The sequence below is a fragment of the Glycine soja genome, chromosome 9, assembly GCF_004193775.1.
Source record: "Glycine soja cultivar W05 chromosome 9, ASM419377v2, whole genome shotgun sequence".
Taxonomy (NCBI): domain Eukaryota; kingdom Viridiplantae; phylum Streptophyta; class Magnoliopsida; order Fabales; family Fabaceae; genus Glycine; species Glycine soja.
Window position 1 is genome coordinate 16,012,900 of NC_041010.1, and position 14,585 is coordinate 16,027,484.

The 14,585-nt window shown below is 42.8% G+C and overlaps 1 pseudogene; it reads right to left on the reverse strand.

Annotated features, from left to right (window-relative positions):
* Positions 1-13,896: 13,896 nt before the first annotated feature.
* On the reverse strand, positions 13,897-14,302 carry LOC114368213 (annotated as a pseudogene).
* Between the last annotated feature and the right edge of the window lie 283 nt (positions 14,303-14,585).

Below are 14,585 nucleotides of genomic sequence, written 5' to 3' on the forward strand. Positions count from 1 at the left end.
CGCAAGGCATGGGATGCGGCGTGAAGAAAGGACAGAGAGCTTAGGGGAAGCAGTAATGGGATCATCGGCGGCTATCATAAGTGGCTGAGAGTCCAAACACAAGGATTGGATTGGCTCCCAAATCTAAAGACTGTGAGGGACGATGAGGTTAAAGCTTCGGAAGAAAGTGATGAGGTACAAGCCCTAAAGGCAGAGCTTGAAAGAGCCCGAGTAGTCGAAGAGAAGTTCAAGTCCATAGCCATCAAAGTCTGAAAAGAGTATGATGAACTAAGGGACGTCAATATGGCCACCGCTGAAGCCTTGGAACGAGAAACCAAGAAGGCCCGAAAGGAAGAACACGTGCCAGCAAAGTTTTGAGGGGCTTTATAGGGCAGCAATAGTAAGCTCAAGCTCCGAAGAGGTGAAAGGAATCATCACGGGTCAAAGGCATGATCTTGAAGGACGAGCTAAAGGCTTACCTTAGGTCGAAAAGAAATTTGTCCCAACAGTTAAGCGAGACTGAAGGGAATATGTGGGCCGTCATCGATGAGTGCAAAGAGAAGCTAAATCTAGCGGCGACTCACGAGCAAAGGCTAGAGGATGAGTACGCCAAGATATCAGCAGAAAGCGAAGCAAGGGAGAGGGTAATTGATTCATGGCACCAAGAGGCAACAATGTGGACGGACCAATTTGCTCTTACTTTGAATAGGAGTCAAGAACTTCCCCGATTGCTAGCCAAGGCCAAAGCAATGGCGGACACCTACTCCGCCCCCAAGAAGATCCACGGACTTCTCAGCTATTGTCAACATATGATAGACTTAATGGACCATATGATTAGAAACCGCTAGGAAGTTTGTATTGTCGCTTAGATCTTGACTAGTTATAACTTTTTGAATAAAATGAGTTTATCGCACGTTTTTACTCCAAAAATCAGTGCGAATCAAGTCACTCCCGCATTTTATCTCTAGCATGCATTGTATGTTGGTCTCGTCCTTTGTCACGGGAAGCCGGAAGGTCCATATCACCTTCTTAATTGTACACATGGGGCACTGCGCCCCCAAATGCGCAAGTAAGAAGAGATAATTTTCCGGGCTCTCGTGTCCGTAAAATGCATTCATATCATGCATCGCATAAACATCTCTTCATAACATCATAATGGACATATCCTGCATTTGTCCGTTATCATATTCCAGCCTCACATTTTGCATGAGTCATGGCATCATCATGCATATGCGTTCAACAAACTTTTTGATCTGCAAAATTGCATACCATTTGTTTTCATGTTTGCTCATCCTTGCGTTTTCCTCTACAAAACAAAAACAAAAAAGGGGGAAGCGTGAAACTTCACACTACATTCTTAGTTTCATGTGTTAGGCACCACGAGCCAACCATGTTGGGATCATAAACCCGTTTCACTTAAAAACAAAATAATTGAACATGGTACCTAATGCATGGTTAACTAGGAAATGGTGTTTCTTCGGGCATCTCAAATTACATTTTCCGTGCATAAGCTTAAAGTATGCACGAGTCATTCATCCCTATGAGATGTTGTTGAAGTATTGGCGATCAGAATTGCCATTCCTTGGATTATAGGGTTGAACCAAGCTCATGCTTTTACAAAAAGGTTCATCAAGTCAAGTTGAAATATGGAAGTAACCGTCTTGCAAAATTGGGGCAAAAGATGAATCGAGTCACATCACTGCTTCGTCTACTGCCAAACATATTTAGGATTGTTGATGTCCTTGTTACTTCCAGTTTCACCTTGACAAAGATGTCATGGACCATGTTGAAAATCTAAATTGATTCAACCCCATATCCTACGTAAAAATTCGCAATCTTCAACTGTACATCATTCGCATACATCCATGCTTTTCATTGGTTGCATTGCTCATTGCATTCTTTCCTTGAAAAATAAAATAAAATAAAATAAAATGAACTTAATCATTGTTATCAAAAAAAAAAAAAACATGCTTTACGGCGTCCTCACCGAACTTGTGCTAGAGCTAGAGTAATGGGTGAAGTAGAGGAGATACAAGAGAAGATGAAGGCCAACATGGAGGCCATTAAAGAGAAAATGGCCACAATGATGGAGGCCATGATGAGCGTGAAGAAGATAATGGAAGCCAATGCGGTTGCAATTGCCGCTACCAGCGTTGTTGCTAAGGTGAACCTGATGTCCCCATCCGGCATCAACCAAATGAATCATCCAACCTCAGATATGGTAGGCAAAGATTTGGGAAGTACGGGCAGCCCCCATAATGTACAAATTCAAAACGAGCACGCCTTCCCGCCATATGGCTTGCCTCTCAACTATACGCCACCCAAAGTGGCGTACACTCCCAATAAGAATGTCAATAACTCCACTCCTATACCCATTGAGAGCCAACAACCCCAAACTGATCATGCACATGTCTCTTAAACCGTGGGGGGGACACATGAAATTCCCCACCACAATCTAGCCGACTTCGAGCCTTGCCTCGGATATGCCACGGAAGGGCAAGCAGTTGGTGGTATACCCCTACAAAACCCTTTGGAAGGCCCTCAGTATCACCCACAACTACACCTCTTGCATTCCACGACAAGTAAAAACCCTCATGCTATGGCAGAAATGGGAAAGTTGGATCATCTAGAGGAAAGGCTCAGGGCCATTGAAGGAGGTGAAGATTATGCCTTTGCTAACCTAAAAGAGTTGTTCCTAGAACCCAATATCATCACCCCTCCCAAGTTCAAGGTGCTGGACCTTGACAAGTACAAGGGGACTACTTGTCCCAAGAACCATCTAAAGATGTATTGTCAGAAGATGGGGGAATACGCAAAAGATGAGGAATTGCTAATACATTCCTTCCAAGAAAGTCTTACTGGGGTAGCTGTTACCTGGTACACTAACTTGGAATCTTCCCGAGTCCATTCTTGGAAGGACCTAATGGTTGCCTTTGTTAGGCAGTATCAATACAATTTTGATATGGTTCTGGATAGGATGCAACTACAGAACATTTGCAAAAAGGGGGACGGATCTTTCAAAGAACATGCCCAAAAGGTGGAGGGATCTGGCGGCCCAGGTGGTACCCCCAATGATGGAAAGGGAGACGATGATCGTGATGGTAGACACATTATCGATACTCTACTATGAAAAGATGGTGGGCTACGCACCCTCAAAGCTTTGCGGATTTGGTCTTCGCCAGTGAAAGGATCGATGTGGGTCCGAAAAGAGGCAAATTTGATCATCCTACTAGGACGACTGAGAAAACTGGGGCAAATGAAGAGGGTGAGAAAGAGGGAGAAACCCATGCTGTGACTGCCATTCCTATACGGCCAAGTTTCCCACCAAACCCAACAATGTCATTACTCAGTCAATAACAAACCTCCTCCTTACCCACCACCCAGTTATCCACAAAGGCCATCCCTAAATCAACCACAAAGCCTGTCTACCGCACTTCCCGCGCCTACGTCCAGTCCTCAAGAAACCCACTTGAGATTTTCCACTCTCTTTGTAAAACTCCTTTTACAAAGTCTGAACCACACAGGGACAACCCTTCCCTTGTGTTCAAGAATCCTCTACAATAAGAGACTCTCAGTCTCTTAATCCCTTTTCAGAAGTAAGAAGAAGAGAAGAAGAAATCTCTCTTAAAAGGGATAGATTGTACAATGAAGACCAATCAAAATTCCTTATTGAATATGCAAGTGGTTGACCAAGGAATCTTTTTGAGAGGATAAGACAGTTCAGTTCAGAAAAACTCTTAATCTTTTGAGAGGATAAACTTTGTGGGCAATGAAAACTCTCTTTAAATTCGTGTTTCCAAGTCACCTTTGATGGCCATTCATAAACCATTTGAGTAGATGTGACTCTTGGAAATTATTTTCTGAAAATCTCCTCTGGTAATCGATTACAAGACTTGTGTAATAGATCACAGGCTTTAAAATTTGAATAAATTGCTGGTAATCAATTACCATCCATGTGTAATCGATTACACATTATAAATTTTGAATTCAAATTTCTAGTGACTGTTATAAACATTTTCAGCTGCTGGTAATCGATTACCGGAGAGTAAATCTCAATTTGAAATGATAGAATTCTTTGGTCAAACCTTTTGTTTTTTTCAATTTGGAAACTTCTTCCAAAAGATTCTAGAAATCAACTTGATCATATATCTTGACTTTCTTGGATTCTTGTCTTGAATAAAACTTAGAAGCACTTGATCCTTTAGCATCATCAAGACATCAAAACATCTTGCTTCTACATAGGAGTCATTTGACTTAATCCATCAGCTGAAAAATCCTTCAACTATTTCTCGTCCTTGGAAAATTCTTTTTGCAAGAATCAATTGCGTCTTTCATTCTTCCTCACTACGAGGTTGTGAAAACAAGACAACAATTGGTACCTCTAAGCCCTACACTGGGGCAATGAAAGGCCCCATGCATAAACCTCAAACGAACCTAGGGGCAGATTAGAAGTTCTCACTCAATAGGTTCCCAGCTACAAGGTCATGACGAAAGACAACGATTGGTACCTCAAAGCCTTACACTGGGGCAATGAGGGGCACCGTGCATGAGCCTCAAGTGAACATAGGGGCCGATCAAAAGTTCTCACCCATCGATGTTTTTAACAAAAAAAAAGGGGACAAACCCTAGGATTTCAATGGATTGATTAAACATCAAACGACTCCATTGCCGTCACTCCAAAATGGTCAAGTGACTAAATAAAAAAGAACATACACTCTGAGGGAGTTCCCGGAGAGATTTGCAAAAAGATAGGATGAGGTTGCATGAATTATCACCTTTTTCAAAAGGGCAGTCAATCTGTGTTTTCCAAAAAAAAAAAAATCAAATCAAAATCAAAATCACAAAATAGGGAAAGAATGCCATGAACATTGTACAACTTTCCATTACATTGCATTGTTTCATATAAAGTCCGCATTTACCCAAATTTCACAACAAAGGTTGCATGCATTTGCATCCCTCAAAATCATGTTAACTACATAGATTCCCTACATCTAAATGTCCAAATCTTTTGAATTTGGGATGACCGGCTCTCTCGATGAGTCGATCTCTTGCTTTCTCATAAGGATGGACCCTCGGGTACTAGTACCCTGGTCTTCAGAGGACTACACGTCCTTGCCAACAGAGGGCTGCACGCCCTCACCTTAAGAGGACTGTGTGTCCTCACTTTCAGAGGACTGCATGTCCTCACCTTCAGAGGGCTACACGCCCTCGCCATCAGAGGACTGCGTGTCCTCACCTTCAGAGGGCTACACGCCCTCGCCATCAGAGGACTGCATGTCCTCACCTTCAAAGGGTTACACGCCCTCGCCATCAGAGGACTGCATGTCCTCACCTTCGTAGGGCTACACGCCCTCACCTTTAGAGGACTACACGTCCTCGCCAACAGAGGGCTGCACGCCCTCACCTTGAGAGGACTACACGTCCTCGCCAACGTAGGGCTACACGCCCTCACCTTTAGAGGACTACACGTCCTCGCCAACAGAGGGCTGCACGCCCTCACCTTTAGAGGACTACACATCCTCGCCTTCAGAGGACTCCACTTCCTCACCTTGAGAGGACTACACGTCCTCGCCTTGAGAGGACTACACGTCCTCGCCATGAGAGGACTACATGTCCTCACCATCAGAGGGCTGCACGCCCTCACCTCCAGAGGACTACACGTCCTCGCCTTGAGAGGGCTACCCGCCCTTGCCTTGGGTACTAGTTACCCTCACCTTCAGAGGACTACATGTCCTCACCTTCGTAGGGCTACATGCCCTCACCTTTAGAGGACTACACATCCTCGCCTTCAGAGGACTGCACGTCCTCACCATGAGAGGACTAAACGTCCTCACCTTGAGAGGACTACATGTCCTCACCATCAGAGGGCTGCACGCCCTCACCTCCAGAGGACTACACGTCATCGCCTTGAGAGGGCTACTCGCCCTCGCCTTGGGTACTAGTTACCCTCATCTTCAGAGGACTACATGTCCTCACCTTCGTAGGGCTACACGCCCTCACCTTCGTAGGGCTACACGCCCTCACCTTTAGAGGACCACACGTCCTCACCTTCAGAGGGCTACACGCCCTCGCCATCAGAGGACTGCATGTCCTCACCTTCGTAGGGCTACACGCCCTCACCTTTAGAGGACTACACGTCCTCGCCAACAGAGGGCTACACGCCCTCACCTTTAGAGGACTACACGTCCTCGCCAACAGAGGGCTGCACGCCCTCACCTTGAGAGGACTACACGCCCTCACCTTGAGAGGACTACACGCCCTCACCTCCAGAGGACTATACATCCTCGCCTTGAGAGGGTTGCACGCCCTCACCTTTAGAGGGCTACGTGTCCTCATTTTCAGTGTGCTCCACATCCGCACCTTAAGAGAATTTAAGGTCCTCTATCCTTAAATGCTTAACCAAGACTTGCACTCCCGGTTAAGGGACCAGTAGTTTCCTTTTAACGGTTCCTTGGCCACCCCCTGATATTGGAGGAGGGCCAACTGTGCGAGCACAACCAGAAAGGGAGGCTATCACACAGCTACTATGCATACCGGGGCAAGATTTCACCCGTGCCGCTGCAAAGAGACGAGTGCGGATCATGCGCACCAACATGACCACTCTTACACAGATATAGATGACATTGCTACTTAGCAACATTCTGCCCAGCGACCGCAATGCCAATCTCCCCCTGCAAAAGTATCAGTTGGTCTGTGTCGTCCCGACATGGGTAAGTATGCATATGGTTCAACTGATTTCTGATACCATCTATTGTTTGCAGGGATCGCACCCACAAAGACACCCAGTGGACCTGAAGAAGTCCAACAGGGCCCTGGGGTTTCCAGCTCTGGTTACGGGCCTCTGTCGGCCTTACAGGGCGCCCGTTCCCCCCAGCAAGTTCATGTCGTCGTGGCATAGGTAAGTATGCACCTCCCCCAACTGATTTCTGATGTCATCTATTGTTTGCAGGGATTGTGCCCGCAAGACACCTAGTGGACCCGAAGAAGGCCAACAGGGTCTTGGAGTTGCCAGCTCTAAATACGGGTCTCTGTCAGTTCTAGGGAGTGCCTGTCACCCCCAGCAAGGTCATCAGGTCCCCCCTACCAATCGAGCTTTCATGAAGAAGTTCTGCGTCTCTAGGCAGGCGCAGGGCGAAACACCACAGCAGCCTGGGGATGGCCGGCAGCGGGCAACAGACGCACCGCCATCACCTCTAGAGTTCACCTCTGCTCATCCACAAAAAGGTTTGAGTATTGCCTACACCACATGGCCGACCAATAGGCGACCAAGTCCAAAGCCAAAGGTAAGCAAAGTACTAGGTCAGTGACCGACAAGTCATAAGGCGTCCAGCTCAAGACGTTAAAGAAGCGCTACTAGGAGGCAACCTAGTACCTTTTAAATTTCTGCCTGCTATTTGATCACTTTTTATAGTAGGACGCACCTAGTTGCTCATGATCCTGGGAATTTAAATAAAACAAGCGCAAGCTCGGAAGGTAGTCATACCTTACAGAACATATATATGTATGTTTAGGTAGTGAAAATACCTTAGATATGCATGTATGTAAACAAAAAAACACTTCACAATATATATATATGTATGTTTAGGTAGAAAAATACCCTAGATATGCATGTATGTAAACAAAAAACACTTCACAATATATATATATATATATATATATATATATATATATATATATATATATATATATATATATATATATGTGTATGTTTAGGTAGAAAGATACCTTAGATATGCATGTATGTAAACAAAAAATACTTCACAAAATATATATGTATGTTTAGGTAGAAAGATACCTTGGATATGCATGTATATAGCAAAAATACCTTACAAAACATATATATGTATGTTTAGGTAGCAAGATACCTTGGATATGCATGTATATAGCAAAAAACCTCATGAAAAAAAAAAGAGAAGAAAAAAAAAACAAACGAGAAAAAAAAATGAACAAATGAAAAAAAAAAAGATGGAAAAAGAAAAAATAAGTTGTCTAGTTGGAAAACCGACATGCTTTTGAAAAGAGTTGACTTCCAACTTTTTTTTGAAAAAAATTCACTGATTATAACTAGTTTTTGGAAAAAACGTGTCTACACCTGAAGGGTGAATGCTGTGAAAATTTCCCCGGACGCCCGAAATGGACTCGGATGAATGCACAAATTGATAAAAGAACATATTTTGGAAACATTGGGTTGATTTAAAATAGAGGAAATGAATCCTGAGCCCTAGCATCACATGACCATAAAAATTTGACACTTGAGCGTCCGCATAGGTGCATGCATGACCAGTTTTGCATAAAATTTCCAAATCATCATTTTTGCATTTGTGTCATGGAAATAATGTGGGGCACCCCTTTCTATCCTTGAACCAAACCAAACCCTGACATGTATCATGTCTAGCCATTCTACAAGCCTTGAGCCAAAATCCTGAATCACCATAAACCTTGACCCAGGGTGAGAATGTCAATCCTTACCCTCAGAAGCAAAAAAGAAGAGAAGGGAAATTTCCAATCAAAGAAAAAGAGAAGGAAAGTTTCCAATCAAAGGAAAAAAGGAAGCAAGGAAATTCCCAATCAAAGAGAGGGAGAAAGAAAAAGAAAAGAAAGAAAATTCCCAACCAAAGAATGGGAGAAAGTAAAGAAAGAAAAGAAGAAAACTCCTGGTCAAAGAAACCAGAAGAAATGTGCAGAGAGGTCTTTAGACCGGACAATATCTGAACAATACAGAATTGTCACCAAATGAACAAAAAGGAGGAAAGGAAACCATGACCTAAAATGGTCTTCTCCCTTTAATTGCCAACCAGAATCAGTGCGCTAGCGACTTTTTCGCCCCGCACTAAACAAAAACAGAAAAGGAAAAAGCCAACCAAAAATCAAAAGCCAAAAACACACAAAAGCCGAAAAACCCATCAAGAAAACCCATTCCCAAAGGAAGTCCTATTGATCCATGATCACGCATGTAATTTTTGATTTGATAGGAAGTAATTTGCAAAGTCAAGTCATGACATATCTATGGTTCGGAATTAGGATGAAACACTTACCTGTGCGAGATTGATACACTTTGAGTGATTTTCTTCTATTTCTGTCGGACCCAGTGTTTCCTCTAAATGTTCATTTAGAAACGAAATGCTAACATCCAAAATCTCAGTTAAAGGTTATGGGGGATTTCATCAGCAGACTCTCCTTCCCCGGTAAACGCATTGTTTTTCACTCAAAAAAAAGGTGTATGCTGCTCTAATCAGTTGGAATATTCATCTCTTTACTTAGCATGTTTGCATTTTAGCGAAGGAAACACCGAGACTTTTTCAAGTCTCACAAGTTATCCAGAACTACGTAGGTCTGAGTTCCTCATTGGAGGATACGTAGGAGCAAGAGCCTTGCTTTTGTCGACCATACCGCCTTTTGTTGCCATGACTCAAGAGCTGGTAGCCCGCGGAGACACCTTACGGTTATCCGCACCTCGTCATTCAGTGACCCCAAGTGTGATTGACGAGCAGAGGCCAATATGGTCATCTGCGCCCTTTCCGGAGATGTCAGCATTTTCCGATAGAGACTTTTCAAGTCTCACAAGTTATCCAGAACTACGTAGGTCTGAGTTCCTCATTGGAGGATACGTAGGAGCAAGAGCCTTGCTTTTGTCGGCCGCCCCATAATCTTTGTCATACTGACCCTGAGGTCATGTGACATGCACCCTTGTATCATAATGATAGGGCAGTGATCAAAGTAATTTTTTTCAAGGATAAATTGAGAGCTATCAGGCCACTTAGATAACCAAGCATCAAAGAACATCACTCTATCCAGTTTGCCTTTACAGGATCTGTCATACCCTAATTTCGTCCGGGGACCTTTGCTTGATGACATGCGACCTTTCTTTGGTCCTTGTGAGGTGCTTGGTACCCATCATTAGGCAATTTGTGAAATTCCAGGACATGCCGAAAAACCAAAAAAATATTGATGCACAATCCGTAAGTTTCCGTGACACACCGCAAATCAAATGGAAGCATCGTTGCATAATTAAGTGAGGTTCCATAACATTCCGTAAGTCAAAAAGGGGATGATTATGTAATCCGCAAGGTTCCGTAACATTACGGAAAGAAAACAAGTATCGTTACGAAATTCGTAAGTTTCCGTAACTTTACGAAAAAAGAATCTCAAAAAAAAGCAGAGGGGGGTGTACTTAGTAAAAATGGGGGTGCAAATAGCACCCAGGCCCACTTGGGCCCTCCAGAATATTCCTCTAGAAGGCTGTTGCTTCTGGAGGAAGTAACCTGGCTCGCCTAGGCGAGCTGAGCTCGCCTGGGCGAGCTGGGCTGCAACCACCTCCCCTATTTGGCTATAAATAGGGGAGGAAGTGAAGAAGAAAAGGGTTCAGCCCCTTTGGCACTTCTCTCTCTTTCGAATTTGCTTGGAAAAATTGTTTCCGTGAAGAAAATCTAAGCCGAGGCGCTTCCGAAACGTTTCCGTAATGTTTTCCGTGAGGAATTTCGCAAAGGTTTCAACCGTTCTTCGACGTTCTTCATTCGTTCTTCATCGTTCTTCGATCTTCAACGGGTAAGTACCTCGAACCAAGCTTTTCGATTCATTCTATGTACCCGTAGTGGTCCACATTGTGTTTCGCGCATTTTTATTTTCGTTTTGTTTACTTTTTATACCCCCTGTTGACGTGCTTAAGCCATTTTACTTAAGTCATTTCTCGCTTAACTAAAAAATAAAATCAATTTCCACCGAACGTTTGAATTGTATTATCCGTTAACTTCGGTTAAAATGAATTCCGACCGTTCGGTCGTGCCGTAACCATGTTGGAAATCAAAAAAGAGGTAAAAAATAATATAATAATCAAAAAAACATCTTTTAGTAAAATAAAGCGAAAAATCAATCGGACGTTTTCTCTTTGGGATTTCTCATTCTTAATTGAATTGACTAATAACTAAAGTGAAATTAAGGTTAAAATCAACTCGCCTAGTCAAGCTCGTCCACAAAAATAGGCTTTTGAAGTTTGTCATTTCAATTTCTCACTATGTAAAATGGATCATTTTTAAGGTCCAACGCCTTAAAATGATCACCACTTAAGCAAAAAAAAGAATCACTTGACAAAAAGAAAGAACTACGTAGGTCTGATTTCCTCATCGCAAAATTGAGGAATATGTAGGAGCAAAGGGAAACACCCTTGTCGACCACAAAAAAGAAAAAAATATAAAAAGGGTATAAAAGATATAAGGACATAAAAGGGAACGTAAAAATCAAAGTCATGTTTGCACATTCGATTAAAGGCTGCCGTCCCTTGGGACAGACGTGTGGGGTGCTAATACCTTCCCCGTACGTAAATACAACTCCCGAACCTTTTGCTTAAAAAGTTCGTAGATTGCGTCTTTTCCGGTTTTTCCGACGTTTTCCTCAAATAAACGTTGGTGGCGACTCCGCGCGTATTCCTTTCGTGGAACACGCATCCCGCGAGTCACGCGTCGCCCTCCCGCCGAAGGGTAGGTTGCGACAGGATCCATTTGGCCTAAACTAGGTAAAAAGCTTACCCACACAGGGAATGTCATCAACCTCCATATCATGTAGCCAATCATTGAATTCAATTATCAGGTTAGAGTCTGAATTACTGTGATGGCTACCCATTCTCTCAGAGGGATGTCTAATACAATTAAAATCCCCTACAAGACACCAACAGTCCACTTGAGATTAAAGCTTCCTTGTACTCAAAGACTGCCATAGCTGTCTTTTACCTTCTAAATCACAGGGGGCATAAATATTAGCCACAACCACTCTCTGCATCTCAGCCATCCAAACCCCTTCCAGCAAAATCAGACCCTTTTCTGATAGTCTAAAATCAACCTGGAAATTGTTATTATTCCAGATACATAACCTCTATGGCTATTTCTGATATGCAACCAATTTTAGATCTGTTGATAAGGTAGTTCTATCTCAAGCACGACTAAGCAAGAGTGAATATAGAAGAAATTAACATGACTAAGCATAATCACAAGCTCCCACAAATGCAAGAGTGAATATAGAAGAAAGTCAGCAAGTAATTTGAGTATAAGAGTCCAAACTAGATAGAGGGAAGGAAATGGATGCAAGACAAAATCAAATATATTATTTATAATGTCATTTAGCCTTTTTTTATTTAATTTTCTTAACACTAAATTATGCTGCCATACTATTTTCAGATTCCATTAGGAGCGATTTTAGCCATTGTTGATCCTGTGGTCATTGCTGTTTGAAAATTCAAACTGGTCCTGCGGTCATTGCTAGAAAGTCAATTGTGCTGAAGCCTCAAACTCAGGTATTTATATCTTTGATTCGAAAACTAATTTGAAATTGTTGTTGTGTGCATTACTGGTATATTTGTAACTTATGCTATGCCTGTCTACATGACCTTTCTTTCAATGGACTGATATGTTCATGCCTCTCTACATGACCTTTCTTTCAATGGACTGATATGTTCATGCCTCTCTACATGACCTTTCTTTCATTGGACTGATGTCTTTGAAGTATGTACTGTGATTTTAACTCTCAGAACTTGTTCATTATTAGTGTTGAATGTTTTTGTAATTTTATCTACTGCCCTTCTCTATATATATGTTGTGACTGCCACTACCCTTCTCTCTCTCTCTTGTATTATCTATATATATGTTTTTTATTGAACTTTTGGTAGAGAAGATCCCATTACATGCAGCTCCCCACACCCAAGTATCCTTAAACCTATAAAACACGGAAATCAGTGTTTGGGACTTATAAGCAGAAACTGAACTCTTGTTCTTCTTTACCGATTCAACAACAGCTCAGCAGAGGTAGTACCCATGAGCCTGCAGAATCTGCACATAGCTACTGCAGAATCCTTTCCATTCAAGGCAGCAAGCAGAAGTTTCAACGAAAGTCTCATCTCCCACATAGCTACTACCTTCTCAACACTATTGGAATCAACATCATCTGAACAATTCCCTTTTTTCTTTCTCTTTCTCTCACACACCCCCATGATGTCAAAAGTTGTTATTTTCTCTTTATTCCTATCATCAGTCCCGACCATGTCTTAATATTTCTTTCTATCTTTCTTCTTTTTTTAACCTTTTGGAAGATTTCTGTTTAACCTTACCCTTCACGATTCTCTCTTTTCATTCCCTATTTTGCTTCGCGGCACAGTCATTAGAATAAGGAACACAATGGAAGACAGTATCCTATGCAAATACACAGTGCATCACAGCATCACCAAGAAACTCATCTCCCCCAAAAAATCATCCCAAACCAATTCTTCAACACACACACACATACATACACAGCCACACACACACCCACACCCACATACACACACACAGACAGCCACACACACACACACACACACACACAACCACACACACACAAACACACACACACACACACACACACACACACACACAGAAACACACACACACAGCCACACACACAGAAACACATACACACCCACACCAACACACACACACACAGAAACACACACACACACACACCCCCCCCCCCCCACACGCATAGAAACACATACACACAGCCACACACACAGAAACACACACACACCCACACCCACACAGACAGCCCCACACACACCCACACCCACACAGACAGCCACACACACACACACACACATAGAAATACACACACACAAAAACACACACACACACACACACAGAAACACACACACAGCCACACCCACACATACACACACACACAGAAACACACACACACACACATAACCACACACAGAAAATACTAGTACTACAGAAACGTTAAGGTAGTTTTCCTTTAGCATAAGATTAACGAACAAGATATCTAAGCAGCAACTTTTCCCTTTCCTCCTTCCCTTCCCTACTTAATCTCCACTACCTAATTCTCCTAATTAACTCAATAAACGGCTAAGGGCCAAGGAAACTTTTACCATTCTCCCTGGGTTCAGTTTCCATCACCAGCAGCTTTCAGGTAATTAAGTGTCTCACCACCATCACCAGAGTGGCCACTAGATTTTCCTCCTCTGCCTTCACCAGAGATTCAAATATCTTGCTTGCCACTACCGATGCGTACAAAGTCTGGAAACCCTCCTCCGGTTCCTATGGTTGCATTGCTTCCAACATTAGTGGCTTCACTTTGCAGCATGTGGAGGCCTTGACTTCCACTGAAGCTCATGCCAAGTTGGTTGTGCATGCCTTGCTGCTGTTGAAGCACTAAGAAAGGTTGTTGCAGTGATATCCCCAAGAGTATGATGTACCTGACCAGCCAATGGAGATGGTTGTGGTTGAGAATCAGCTATTGCAGCTAGGTACATGAGATTTCTCTGCAGCCTTGATTGGTTCCTGAAATAATGAGAAGAGGATCATTATGATGTTTTAGGACCGCAGCAAAAGGAACGGAAGAGGAGCGAGAATCTGATGCTAAGATGTTAAGGGCAAAATCCAATAATTGTTTCGGCTTTCTATCTCAAGGCAAGAAAGGAGAATTCTGATTTCTAGAAAAAACTTTTTCGGTTTATCTAATTAAGCAACACCTCCTTAATGAATTTGTCCAAGTTCATGAATGAACAACCACTGGGTGTAGTGGCTTCCTCTGCCTTCTTCTTCAACTCCACGATCTTTTGTCTTATTTTG